Source organism: Pezoporus flaviventris, unplaced genomic scaffold (genome assembly GCF_033815535.1).
Source record: "Pezoporus flaviventris isolate CSIRO_AGI_PZ_B2104156 unplaced genomic scaffold, CSIRO_AGI_Pfla_v1 ptg000055l, whole genome shotgun sequence".
Lineage (NCBI taxonomy): Eukaryota > Metazoa > Chordata > Aves > Psittaciformes > Psittacidae > Pezoporus > Pezoporus flaviventris.
Genome location: NW_026892603.1, coordinates 3,803,790 through 3,818,285, shown reverse-complemented (window position 1 = coordinate 3,818,285; position 14,496 = coordinate 3,803,790). Strand labels below are relative to the sequence as shown.

Below are 14,496 nucleotides of genomic sequence, written 5' to 3'. Positions count from 1 at the left end.
TATCCCTAACTGCTGTTATCATCCCAATTAAAAAAAGTAAATATTTTGAAATGGAAATACACCCAAACCACTCTGAAATACAATGCAAATCAAGCATGACTGTGCGTATGACAATTCTGTCAGCACCTGCCCACTGGTAATAAGATGATAGCAAACCATTTTCCCCTACATGCCAGGTTGGAACTAGATCTTTAAGGTCTTTTCCAGCCCAAACCATTTTCTGAATCTATACTGTACCTGTACAAACCAAACAGACATTTGCAGAAATTAAAGATGCACAGTTAGGTCAAACACACAAAGGCATCCTGTTTTTTTCATGGAATTCTATTTCATAAGGGGGATAGAATGCCCTCAGCATCTCTTCTGGGCAATAATTGTTTGAAAAGAAAAATACAGATATTAGAACAATTTTTTACCTTCATTTCCTATACATGCCAGTTCTCCCCAATCTTTCAAAGAGGGAACTCAAACAAATCAACACCTCCAAAACAACAGGCAACAAAAAATCCCCCAAAATAGCTAACTTGCTGACTAGAAGTCCAGTTTCCCTCTGCTGCAGTTGCTTCCACTGCAGTCACCACTGACAGTGCCCCATCAGCCCTTGAGGTTAGCTCAAACAGGTCCCATCTTCACAGTTCCTAATCCCTGGCATGTATTATCAACAACCAGAGAAGTGAAAGCAGGTACAGTTCAAGGACATGGAAAGTAAGGAGGCAGCAGCAGAGATTTAAAGAACATATCTCTAAGAGTCTTACCACCATGGCAGCCATGCAACAGAAAAAAGTACTGTATAATGTCTAGCTGATTAAAAATATACAGCAAAGTACAGGAACAAGAGCAATCTGGAACAAAAGGCCATATCTGGAGACTGACAACTGAAATATTAGTTCTCCAAGAATTAACGTGTATATTTTATGTGGTCCTAGAAAGCAGAGTTGCAAGCACTGCTCCGATACAGCAAGACCCAGACAACAGCAAAAAGGAAATTCAAGCATATTTTTCTTGTATTAAAAATAATTTATTATATTCATATCTGCACATGTATCTTCTCCTAGGTGCAAATCCATTATGAGGATAATCACCTAAAGATCTAAAGATTACAAAACTAATTAAGTATTAGATCCACTCATCTTCTGGTTTCAGTTCTCCAAAAGGAATGCAGCAGGCTATTTCAATTCCCATGTTATTGACTGCAAATTGCTATAAAAAATAAAAAAAAAAAAGCAGCCTTTCTCAGGGACTATGTACCACAATCTGCATACAACTGAAATTCCCATGTATGTCAGCTCCACACACAGGAGGTCATTTACAGTTCCAGAAGCATGAAGTTCTCACAGTCTAAATCCTAATGTTAACTCCCTTGGAGTATTGGTAGTTTAAAAGCTGCATGTATATGTTTTCTATGCAACTGCTATAAGGGCCATAATACAAATACAGCTTAGGGAAAATACACAGAAAAGAAACTTGAAAACTTTTGCCAGGACACCCACAATACCAGAGGTCACATCTCAGCAGTTAGCATTATGATGTACAGATTTTATATTAAACTTCTTTTTTCCCCCAAGTATAGGAAACATTGCTCAATCTACCTCAATAATGTTAGAGTAAGTGAACTTTAAAAACAAGTAGTAACTGGAGTCCAACAGCATCAGCCTTCCTCATTTACTAATAACTTGCTTGATCACATTCACCTTTGAAAGTTCAAATCCACAGAATAACACACTGTCATTTGATGGCATTCAGCATTCATTAATTTTACAAGCCCAGTAGTTATTATTAAGTACGTATCTTACTGAGCTAAAATTGCTTGGATTTCTTTGCAATGTAAATTCTTTCACTGCACACCTAGGAAGGGTTGCATTAGTCTAGCTCATTAGTTAAGGCTACCTGTAAAATATCAGATACTATTTCTGTTAGATTCATGTAACATGTCACAGAACTGTAATTCATACTAGAAGGATTAAAGAAATGATGTAATGCAAGGCTACATACTTTATTATTTATAAGCACTATTATTTACAATCATTGTTTATAATGACAAGTAGTTCATACAGAATAATTTATGGGAAATGTACTTTTTTCAATTAGGCATGATCACCAGCTTCACAGAAGCTCTGTTCTTGGAAACAGACTCCCAGTGAGAACAGTCACATTTACAAATTAAGATGCAATATTGTCCCCAGCTTCTCCAATATTTAAAATAGCAGACCTTAAAAAATTGTGACAGTAACTGCTTTGCTTAAACATCTTCAAATATGTTTGTAATATACAGTCAATTATTTAGTAATAATGCATACGCGCACATAGCACCAAACAAACACATTACAAACAAAAGCACATTATAAACTCTGCTTCTGTTGGACGTATGAGCTAGATAAAAACATTTCTGTCAGGTTTTGCACTTCATCCAGAACTAATGTGATCCCAGGTACGGTTAGTCATTTGGTTGGGAACTGTTTTCTATAACTATCCCCTCAAAAATCTAATTCCTGTAAATAACTAAACTGTAATAGACATTTTCTGACAGCTATACATTTAATTATGTCCACAACATATAATGAATATGTTGGAATATTCAGCATGTAGTCAATATAAATTTACACAGAACGTATGCATAGTTATATGTTCACATCCACATTCTAAATTGAAAAAGTCAAAGTATTTATGTATTATGCAGCAGAACATTTTGTATTAAGTTATGGTTAGAAGAGTATCAACCAAAACCAAAGAAAAAAAAAACCAAACGAAACCACAAAAGCAACAAACTAAAAATTTCAAAAGAATTTTTAAAACTTACTTTTATTTCAAATAATCCTTTAAGTCACACAAGAGGTGTGATTCATTAAACTGTTAAAGTTCCTTTCAAATAGTTGTAAGTTCACTATGTATTTTACTCACAAAGAAAAGCAACCCATTACCAGCAGATGACCAAGTCATTCTACTTTTTATTACACCAATGAAACATTTAAGGCACATACCATAATGCTTTTAAGGATACAGGAAAAAAACGTAAGAGAGTTGAAATTGAATTTAGATATAATACAGGTTCTAAATCCCCTAATAGCCTGACTCCTCCTCTCTCTTGCTTGCTAATGCGACCCTACACTTCCCACTGGAATAGTGTCATATGCCTCAGCACTGATGAATATAAAGTAATGTGCACAGAAAAAAAAAATACAATAATCCTAGCAGTACACTTAAAGTGATGAGCAGTGAGCTCATCAGTGATGACTTATCACTCAGAAATGGAATTTTGGAATTACAATCAGAAAACATGAGATCCGTGCTCAGCAGCATCCAAAAAAAAAAAAAGTATTCAGACAGAAAGGAATAAAGAATAAAGCAATTTACTCCATTGTACTGATCCCTGGTACACTTGCCTTTTGAATAACAGAGGTTTTGGATTTTCAAACTGATTAGAGTAGAACTGGAAAAAGAAAATGACAAAAAAAGATGTAGGAATCTGCTCATAAGGAACAAAAAAGTACACCAGAATTCTTCCAGCTTCAAAAAGAAGCAATGGGCTATGGCAGAGATCTATAGTAAGCAATAGAGTGTCAAAGCCTAGACGAATGCTCCAGGGATGCTCAGCCTATTCTTAAATTCTTCCCTTGATAATCACTGTTAGGAGACAGCATACTAGTCCAGACTTCTAGTCTGATCCAGTAAAGCCATCTTTATGCTTCTAAGAGGGACAAAGAACGATCCCATTCACCTGTCCCCATTCATAGTGCCTTGTCTTGGTACAGATACGAACAAGTCACAGTGAAGTTTAAGGACAACATGCAGAAAAAGGCTCCACAACAACAAGAAGTCCAGACGAAATGGTTAATAATTATTTTTCTCTGAAAAAAGTAAATGTTACAATGTTTACCAGACCCTGTAGCATGTGTATTCACTTGCCAAACATACAGCACATACTTACCATGAACATTGAGGCATACAAACAAAAGGTTTTATTGGCAATATGTATAGCATTCAAAAATAACTAGATAATAACTAATGGAAAGCACCCCTTTAAGTTCTAATTGTGCTCCTAGTCATCTATGGAACACTACTGCAAATATATTAAGGAATGTAATCTGCATTGTAGACTCTTCAGAATAATTAATCTACTATACATTCAGAATAATTAATCTACTATACATATGATTTTTCCCCGTGAAAAACTGAACATCAATATTTAAGGTCTTCACGTCATGCTGCTTACATCCATTTTAAGGTATTTAAGGGTACTATGGTGCATTTAAAGTATTAAGACAGAAAGCATATGCTGTCACGAACTGTTTTTCTTTCCCTTCCTTCTTAAATTCCATCAGGTTTTCCAAAAAAAGAAATACTCAGTGAAATTTATGTTAAATCTGCAGAAACAATGACAACATTGTTGAAGATGAGGTAAGACTAACTATTATCTTCCCTTCTATAACACCCACAAGTTGAAAATCATCAGCACAGCTGTTCTGCCTTCAGGTGCTTGATTTCTGAACAGTTCAAAACCTCTCTGAACTTCTTGCTTTGCGAAAAGGTTTTCTCTTTAAACAGCCTTACAATTTCCTGTCTATCCTTAAAACATTTAAATGGATGCAGTAGATACTGGCTTGAAATGTTTGAGACATTTAGGTTCTAAAAGTGGACACACAGGTTCTATTTATAGAGGTTCTACACACCTCTAACTGTCAATGCATCCCTGGATACACTCCTGATCGACTCCGGCCACAAAATTGGGACTCACACAGCCTAACCACAATGAAAATCAATCAACATGCAATAATGAGTGATACATGTAATTTATATGAACATGCTAGTAACAAGCACTGTTATCAACATACATGCTGATATGAAAACACAAGGTTCAGCAATTACATAAGATCTCCATACTAGGATACACAGCACCAACTTCCCTGATAGGACCAACATTTTACTCGTTCATGGGTTAATAATTTGCTCATAGCTCAAAAGAGATGGCACCTGCTCTGCCAAATACAGATTTGCATTTCCAAAGAATGAGAGCAGTAAACAAGACAAGGGGAGGAGTGCTGAAACTTTTCCTGAATAAATTAAAGATCTCTAAGGGGAAGGGATGAAGCATTTGAATCTGAATGAAAACTGCAGAACATGCCAAGAAATACGTACAAGAATTGGCAGACTTTTCCTGCTTATGATGCTCTCCAGTGAAAGCTGTCCAGGAGCATAAATAATGCAAAACGAACCAGACCTTGACCTCACAGCAAATCAAAAGAGTTGCACCTTGTCAGAATACACAGAAGATCATGGTCTGATTTTAGTACAAGTAAACAAAAGCAAGAATGTCTTTCAGTTCTGTAATTGCCGTCATCATAAATCCATGCATCACAGTAGTTTACCTGGGATTTTACAAATAATGCTTTTATTTAACTTTATCTTAAAACAGTAGATGAATTAAGGATGAATTATAGTGGGTGTCAAGGTCTCTAGATGACGAAAGCATTACTCTGCTCCCACAGCAGTGATTATCTTTTTAGTTAGGGTCCTGGACTTCTCATGTAGAATTCACTTTATTAGTACATCCTCATGTTAGGATACTGAAAAGGGTAATTGGTCATCTCTTACTTTAGCTAAAGGAAGCAAGCATTTTGAGAGTCACTGATATAAGATCTGAACTGAAAAAGCTTCACAGAGTGACCAGAGTTGATCAGGAATGTGACCTGAACTGAAATAAGGTCAGAGGGAGTATGGCCCAAACCCTGAAGGAGTGCTCTTCAAAAGCCTAAGATCTTTTATATGACTCATATGTTCTTATTAGCTTCCTCAACACCTATCTGCTCATTAAACTACACTGAAATATGACTATCTCACTCTTATTTGTAAAAGTGTATTGGTGTGATTCCGCAATCTGTTCTGGCACTGACAGATTATCTGCCCTGACCTCTGGCTCATCAGATCTGAATAAGAACACATAGAAATCCTGATTGGAGACCTGCATTTCCTCTTGTTCATTAGAGACGCAACTAAAGATAAGTCCTGGAGCACCGATCAAGATTATTTTTCTCAACACCAAAAGGCATGTAAAAATCACCATACTCCTAACACTGTCTAATACAGCGTAGAAATATATCTGGATCATTTACACAAATAACATCCCAAGACGGTTTTATAGTTTCTGGATGCCTAAATTATTTATAAGCAAGAGTCTTTGACAGAATATAAAGCTTTTCTATGAGTCATTATCTTGAAATCACAAAGGGAAAAAAAAAATCATAACTGAATATAGTATTTTACTATGCACGGAACCCAAAGCAACCGCTTGGCATTTTCACATTTGAGACAAAGTAAATGAATATTTTTGCCAGAGTAATCTACTGTGATTAACAAAACCTTATCTTCAAAGCTGGGAGGTTTCTCCAGGATTTGTCCAGCCATTCTATGTTTATGAAGAAAACAGTTGTGTCAACAGCACTAAGCCCAACACAGGGCAGGATGAAGTTCTATCTCTCTGCTGTATAGAGGATTACGTTGCTTAAAAGGTTTGAATTCTTTGACACAGAAGTCTTCTGTTCAAACACAACCTTTTCATGAGTATTTTTAAAGTGGAAAAAAAAAGGCAAAATGACCCAGTCCCCCTACTCAGCAGAAGTGATTGTAGCACTGTACATTTCAAATTTACAACACAGAAGATAAACCTGGCCACAGATGTAGCAGTTTTTCTCTGTGCGTGACATGTAGAACAAAATTAAATGACTGAGCAAGGCTTCACAGTTTCAAAGTAAATCCAGAATTTTTATAAAAACCATGTATTGTCCATTAAAAATTATTACTGGAATTAAGACAGAGGCTTTTTGATAAAATCATAGCCATTTTTTTAGGACATGAAAATGGAAATGCTCCAAAGCACTTGTTTATTTAGATATATTTAAAAATAGGTCCTTTGATATTTAACTGCTGCTATGTGGCTCATTCTAAGAAACTACTTTGTTAAGGCTATTTTGTGTATATTTTCAGTAATGCATGGAGAGGTTTTGATACATTCTTAGGAATTCAATTCTCCTTACACTTTTACTTCTAGTTGACAAATACCCAAGGGTACAGTTTATCTTGCTCAAAGCCAGATGGCTTAAAAATAGACCCTAAACTGTGATAGAATCATTGCAGCCAGTCACCCTTCATAATGAACTGAGAGACCTGGATACATCCAGAATGTACTTCAACTGACCTATATATGCTCATTTTAAAATTAAAATTTCCCTCAGCAGGTGCTTTTGTCTTTCCATTAGCAATAATAGAGAGACAGAAGGTAATCAAATGGCATTCAGATGTTGAATATTAAGACAGATTCATCCAATTTATGTAATTTTTAACATTATAAAAATTTTTAATTCCAAATGATGACTAAATTATCAAAATATGAAGAAATAGCCAAAGTAAAAAATCTTCAGTTAAAAACTCTGGAGTACAAGTAAGCAGTGTCTTGTCTATATGCAACAGATAAATCCAAGTTTTACATTTCTAATCCCCAAAACTTCCTATGGAATTCACTAGCTTAGGTTATTTTACTTTTATTTGAGGATTAAACTTGGAGAAGAAAAAGATTTAAAAAAAAAAGTAATAGTAACCATTGCATTTACTTTTGCGTGCTTCATTTATTTGTCTGTAATCATATATGTCTCAGTTTTCATCTACTTCAACATCATTTTTTTTGCTATTAATTCTGCCTTTCTTTTTTTTCCTTTGTCTCTCTTTTTTACTTTCCTCCCTTCTGAAAAACATCTTTCTGGCCTAATATTATTCCACATTTAGACGATGAATGCAACAATTCTGCAGGAAGCATGAGAAAATCCACAGCTAAAGATGCAAAAGAGGCCAGAGTTCAAAAGCAACAAACTCTCCAGTCCTGGGGATGCAGTGGTTCATAATGCTTACACCTAAGCCATAGTCTCTACAGACTGGATTTACCACTTCTTTTCATTTCAGAAAACAAGACAGGAAAGCCTGCTGATTTCGCATCATATGCAATTCTTTCCCAGGCTGATACAGCTGCCTTAGTATTTGCCATTTCTCTCTTTTGCTTAAATTTAGCTTGTCAACATTCTAGGAGCACAAGCATACAAATATGGAACTGCAAAAAAAAAAGCCGCATATACTTCAACAGTGTTCAGGATTGACTTCAGATAATATCTAAACTTGAAACACTGTAAATTTCAGAATTGTGCACCTAGAGACAACTTTAGGCCAAACACAATAAATTTGACTAGTTGCCCTTCCTTTACACAGTATGCTTTAGGAGACAAAGGAAAAGAGGATTAAGCTTCCATTATCCGTGTGCGTTCTCTATGTTTCCTGACTAAACAACTGCTACATTGGAATACTCCACACTGTCCCACAAGGCAACCTTAGAGGGGAGCAAAGCACCATTTCACAGCAGAAGGCTCGCAGAGCTTGACACATGAAGAGCAACATAAAGTTTTGTTAAAACTGCCCTATATATCTGTTGGGGTTGTTCCTACTGCAAGGACTAGAGAGTGTGCTACTCATTACTACAGAGCACTACACAACCCATTGAACATTGGATGAAAAAAATCAGAACCATTTTAAATGAAGTAATCATTTCATTCCATGGCTGAAAATCAAACTTGAAAACAAAAAAATAATTAATTCACAGCATTTGCATTAACTAAAGATTTCTGACAGCATATATAAAAGGTCCATTCCTGAAAATTAAAATCCTTAACAGACAAGAAAGAATTATCTAGAGGTCACTTAAATCATGGTTTGTCATAGTAAATAACAAACATCATCTAAAATTAAAAAGTTAATCTGTCCTCACAACTGGAAATCCAATTAGTAACACTGAACTGATAAATGTGTTTGCAAGCTTGCCTTTTTTTTTTAATAGTTAAGGGCAGCACAATAGTGTCAGAGTTGTGCATTTACATTCCAAACTGGTATTAAGGGGCTGGACAAGAAATAATTAAACAGCCTTCAAACACATTTTTTAAGCTCTTAACTTGCAGCAAGCTAACTAAAGAAGACCATATCCCCTCAGGACAAAACTGCTGCAAACATTATTCAGAGAAATTTTTTATTTTCTTCAGAAACAATTAAAAAAGGAAAATGTGTTTTACATTGCATTTTACTGGGTGTTTAGGGACAGTTACTCATCTTGATTCCAAATAAATAAATATTTACTTCTTGACTTCCTAAATTGGCCTAAATAACTTACTTGCATCAGAACATTTCTATCCATAGTAAGAGCATCATTAGTGTAATGAAAATTAGGTCAGGCTGATAAAACGATATCAGTTTCAATGCCCAAATTTATAACTTTTTCCATTTCTGCAGACAAGGTATTAAAAATAACAACAAACATCTAATTTTTTCAGTGAGACCCACCATGTCACTTCTTGAGTTTTTCTCCAGTACTGTAAATTTACTGGTTCAGTTATAAAGCTAGTCCCCAAAGAGAAAATTATTAATAAAATACTGTTCTGAAAAACTACAATTACAGAAAAGTAATTGTCCCAAGTCTACTAGTACTGCTGCTAATTATTTTGTAAGTGGCACAGGAAACAATGGACAAGAGCTGTCTGACTGAAGTAACTCACAACTGAAGGTTAACAAATCTTTAATAAGGAATTCTTGTCATAGGAAGAAATATTTTTAACCTTTTATATCATCTTCAGTTGATTAAACTGTCTGTGAAACTATTCCTACAGAATAAGACTTATCAGAATTCATTCTCTGCAGTTATTAAAAAAAAGGGGAATAATACCCAGGAGCAAGCATTTTATTACTTTATTTTTCTGCTTGAGACAGTAGCGCAAAGTTCAAATGCCAACTCCTGAAGCAAGCTGCAAACTTTACCTGATAGCAACAAGAAGTAGAGAGCTGAAATTCAAAACTAATGCTTTCAGGAGGCCAGCATCCTGTTCTTTAACAGCATTGCCCTCCATTGATGTCTCCAATATTTCACATCATGACTTTACAATAAACATGTCTTTCCCAAGTACCTTCTCATTTACGTATGTAAAAGTCTGGCTGAAATTCTTCTGCTCCAGCTCACCAAGCCACAAAACAAGACCTTTCTGTTTCACTCTCTCTTCTGACTTACTCTTCCATAATTCTAGATACAGATGGGAACATTCATCACGTGCTTTTCACAATGGTCCACAACTCTCACCATGCCAAAAAATGAGAAGATACACTGTGAAGACTGACATCATCATGTAAAGCGCTCTTTTTTGCAAAGTTAACTTTAACCAAGGAAACATTAGAAATAACCAAGGCTTTAAAAACTTGTTAAAATTGTGTGCAGCAGGCTTAACTTAGCAATGACCTGATAAAGGTCATAACCATTCAGAGAGAATGAAACGTCATACATCATCTATATTCAAGGAGCATTCAAAGAGGGTCTGGATGACGCTCTCAGTCATAGGGTCTAGTTTTAGGTGGTACTGCAAGGAGCAGGAAGCTGGACTTGATCCTTATGGGTCCCTTCCAACTTGAGATATTCTATGACTCCACCATATATGCTGTCAATATTTATTGCATTAATTATAAAACATAACTTCAACCCATTATCCTTTATTCTACAGGTGCCATTCACAAGAACTCAGTGGTATTGTCATGCAAACACAAAGCAAAAACATTCCAGTCCAGCTGACTGGTTTTCCAATGTCAATCTGTCACTACGTTTACTCGCAAATGGGTTTTTTTACATTGCTTTCTCAAAATGCTGCTCTAGCAGGTTTCCTACAACCCTCTTCTCATTCTCTTCGTTCCTGTTCCAGTGATCTCATTCCACTGGCAAAAGGTACCCCGACTTGTCCCATAAGATGTCACCTGAATGACACTTGCTTCCAGACCAGAAATGGTGCAGAATCTCCTTACAAATAAAAAACTGATGTTTAATGCTCTTCAAAATAGATATTCTTTTCAAACTCAAACTACATAAACTCTTAAAAAATAGATTCTCTCTTCATTTATGCATTGCTACTGAATGCTGTACTTCGAATGTTTGAGACACCTATAGGTGTTCACAAAAGCTGATTTCAGTTTGTAAGTAAGCTCATACACTTCTCTTCTTCCTAAACACACATAAGTATATTTTTTTTCCTAAACCTGCTAAGAGCAGCAGCTTCAGTTGTTTGCAGGCACCTAAGTTAGATTAACAGAATTGGACGCCTAATATTGCAAATCCATAGCATAAAATATTTCCAAAGTGTTTTCTGGACTGCTGAATGATTGTTTCAGGCCTTCCCTGCCTTGATAACCACCAAAGTCCTCCCACCTCCATAGATGGATGAAGGACTACACATGCCCCAGGAGGATCACACTGTGTTGTTGATACCCCACGTTTCCTGATGCTTGTTTTCATTCTGCACCAGACAGGCATTTCAGGCTTGGCACAATACTGGATTGTCATTTTGGGAAAAAACAACAAACTTATTTCTTGTCATTTCACCCATAAGGCACAACACAAGTCCAGTCATTCGGGAATGTATACTGGGTTCCTGGCATAGGTTGTTTGGTTTTTTGGTTTTTGTTTTGTTTTTTTTTTTTTTTACATATAATGACATTTTCATACCTGTGGACACATTATACCATTTAAGTGCAAAGAACAAAAACCTATTACCTTGCTACATGAGGTCATTTGACCTAAATGGGAGTAGAAGAAATGGTTAGTTTCTTTAAAAAAAAAAAAGAAACTTGAAAGACTATTTCTCCTGCAAGAATTAATGGTATTCCCCAAACTGTTGCATTTCCTTTTTATTTTCCAATATGGATTTTGTAAGCTTATTACATTTACTTTCTAAACTGACATCAACCAGAAAAAACTGCTTTTGAAAATTAATAAAGCTCTCAGTAAATTTGTAATAAAGCAGCCAAACAGCAAGAAGAATTAACTGAAGACCCTATAATCTGCTTGTTTAGCTAGGGAAAAGAATGCTTACGATACAGGAATCTTCTGGGAAATCCTTTCATCCATTTCAAAACCAGGCTACTCACAATGAAAAATTTAATTACATGCACTCCAGACAAATAAAATTCTTTTCAACAAAATGAATGAGAACGACACTGGACCACACAAAACAAGAATAATCTGTATCTAAATTGACTTCAGACATCCAAAAGCTTTGTCAATTAGTACAGGATTTTTAATTCTTCCTTGGAAAGACCCCAAGACAGTCTGTCACATCAACCCTCAAAGTTTCAGCACACTAGCTTTTAAAGCACAAGTTTGTAGCTATCTCTTGCTGCCCGAACCCACACTACCTGCTCCAGCGAGACGCGGGGCAGCACCAGGTCACTGCCTAGGGTCGAGCAAAGCGAGGTACCTCAGCAAGGCAGCCTGCCATTCACCAGAAACCAAAGCTGCGACTCCTGACAAATTCGATACAGCCCGCTCAACAACAACTTTCCGCTCAGCCCCTCCGCCACGTCCGTACGCACACCCGTAAACACACAGCCCCCACCAGATCCTCGCTGCAACCAGTTCAGCCGCCCAGCGACTCGCGGACTTACTGCAGTGCGATGCAGGAGGAGCAGCCGCGCGGCCCTGGGATGCGATGGAGCCCGGCGCCCTGGGCAGCCACAGGGACCGGCCATCCAGCCGGGCCACCGCCAGCGACGGCGCCACCGCCGCCAAACCCCCTGCTCCGCCGCCGGCAGCCGCAGGCCCAGCGCGCCCGGCCCCACGGAGCTCCGGCCGACCTGCTCCCCGCCGCCCTCCCCGGCTCAACCCGGATCCCGGCAGCCGCCCTCTGCCCGCCAAGCAGGCGGCCGCCGGCGGGCAGCGCGGTTTTAAGCGGCTGTGCGCCAGCACATCTCCCACCCCCTTTCTGGCCGGGCGGCAGGGGGGAGGGGACAACCGAAACACACACACACTCAAGGCACACACATCACACACGCTCCGCACCCCGGGCAGCTGCGGAACCTGTTGTCCGGCACCACGTTCCCCGGGTGTCGCCCACCGACTCAGCCGCCCCCTGCCCGCTCCACGCTCGGGTGGCAGTGCGGCAAGACCCGCGCACCGCTCCGCGCGGTTTCCCCTTCTCCACCCGCCCACGGCGCCGAGAGACGCTGCCCCCGCACCCGTGCAACACTTACCCAAAGTTTACCCGGTCTCCCCGCCGGCGGTGACTGCGCCGGGCTCTCGGTCACCCTCCCGACAGCTACGAGGCGCCGGGGCTGGGGCTGTGACAGTACCCGCGCCCGCGCAGCCGCCGGGGCAGGGAAGGGCCGTGCGCGGCCCGCTCTGCGCACCTGCGCGGCGGCCGCCCTTGCCTACCTGGCGCCCTGGCTGAGCGCGCTGCCGCGGCGCAGCGAGGGCATGCGGTGGCCGCGGCTCCCACGCAGGTGCGCGGGTACTGCGCCGCCAGGATCCGCGGCTCGAGAGAGGCTGCCTCCCGGCCGCTGTGCCCCGGCAGGGCCGTCCCCGCGGACAGAGGCTGCTCCAGCAGCAGCCCGCCGTGCCCGGCTCGGCAGCCTCCGCTTGGCAGCCCCTGCTGAGGGACCTTCGCGAGCACTCAGTGCTGGAAACGCTGCCCTGTCTGCTCCCCCGGTCTCCTCCAGCACGTGTTGGGGAACGTCTTTATAGGCAGCAACAACAGAGCTAGGGCCCGTAAGAATTTGCAGATTTGCTTGGAAAAGAAAAAAGAGGGCACAGAGGAGCAATGGCATGAAAATTAATGTCTTTACACCAGTACCTCTCGCTTTAGCAATAGGCCAGTACCTCCCGCTTTAGCAATAGAACAAGGAAGCTGATCAAACTTTCGCTGACAGGCTCGCAATGTGTTTAAGGGCAGTTTGGGTTGACCAAAAGAAATTCCTCTCCACTGGCAGATTTCTAAGCAGTGCAAACACTGCCGAACTTCCGTCTTCACCAAAGTTTGGGTGCCGTTCCCAGATGAGCCTCAGCGCATCAGCTGGGAACCTGGTGGTCTGGTTAATTACAATGACCATCAATCCCTATCTAAATTCACTTTGACTGGTATATGACACTAAAAAGACTTCAGGTTTGAATGGTGTTTCAGGCAATACAGATGAAATTTAGCATACTGGTAATAGTTTTATATAATAATATAACCACCGGAGTATGAAAATAAAAAAAAAACCATACCAAGACTTTTTTGTTTATTTTGGAACTGCATCCATTCTTCCTTTTCTGAAACCTTCATTTAAAGGGTTTAATTTTTACATAACACACAAGTGCTAGAAATTTTTGGAATCCTCTTTAGTAACCATGTAAAACTTCACCAAATTTTGTTTAAAAATATTTTTGGTTTCTTAAGGGAGAATTCCTTAATTCACTTAGTGTACTATAAGTGATTTCCTCAAACTATACGGTACATGGTGTCTGTAAATTAGCTTTTACACAACACGTTAAAATACATGTAACTGTTTTGAATTAGCACATTTCCAAAACTCATTAACATGCCAGCTTTTTGTTTAACAACAGAGCTTGACTATTTAGATGAGTTTCAAGCGTACAAGTAAAATGTTACAACATGTATATAATGC

General features: G+C 39.0%; 1 protein-coding gene across 12 annotated transcripts in view; it reads right to left on the bottom strand.

Moving 5' to 3' along the window:
* Positions 1-13,539, bottom strand: part of DGKB (diacylglycerol kinase beta) — a 361,769-nt gene extending 348,230 nt beyond the window's left edge. For 2 of the 12 annotated variants that reach the window (XM_061469236.1, XM_061469242.1), the window contains exon 1: positions 12,499-12,673. The gene's annotated coding sequence lies outside the window, so the exon portion shown is untranslated. The other 10 variants (XM_061469237.1, XM_061469239.1, XM_061469240.1 and 7 more) reach the window with 8 other exon arrangements.
* Positions 13,540-14,496: the final 957 nt, after the last annotated feature.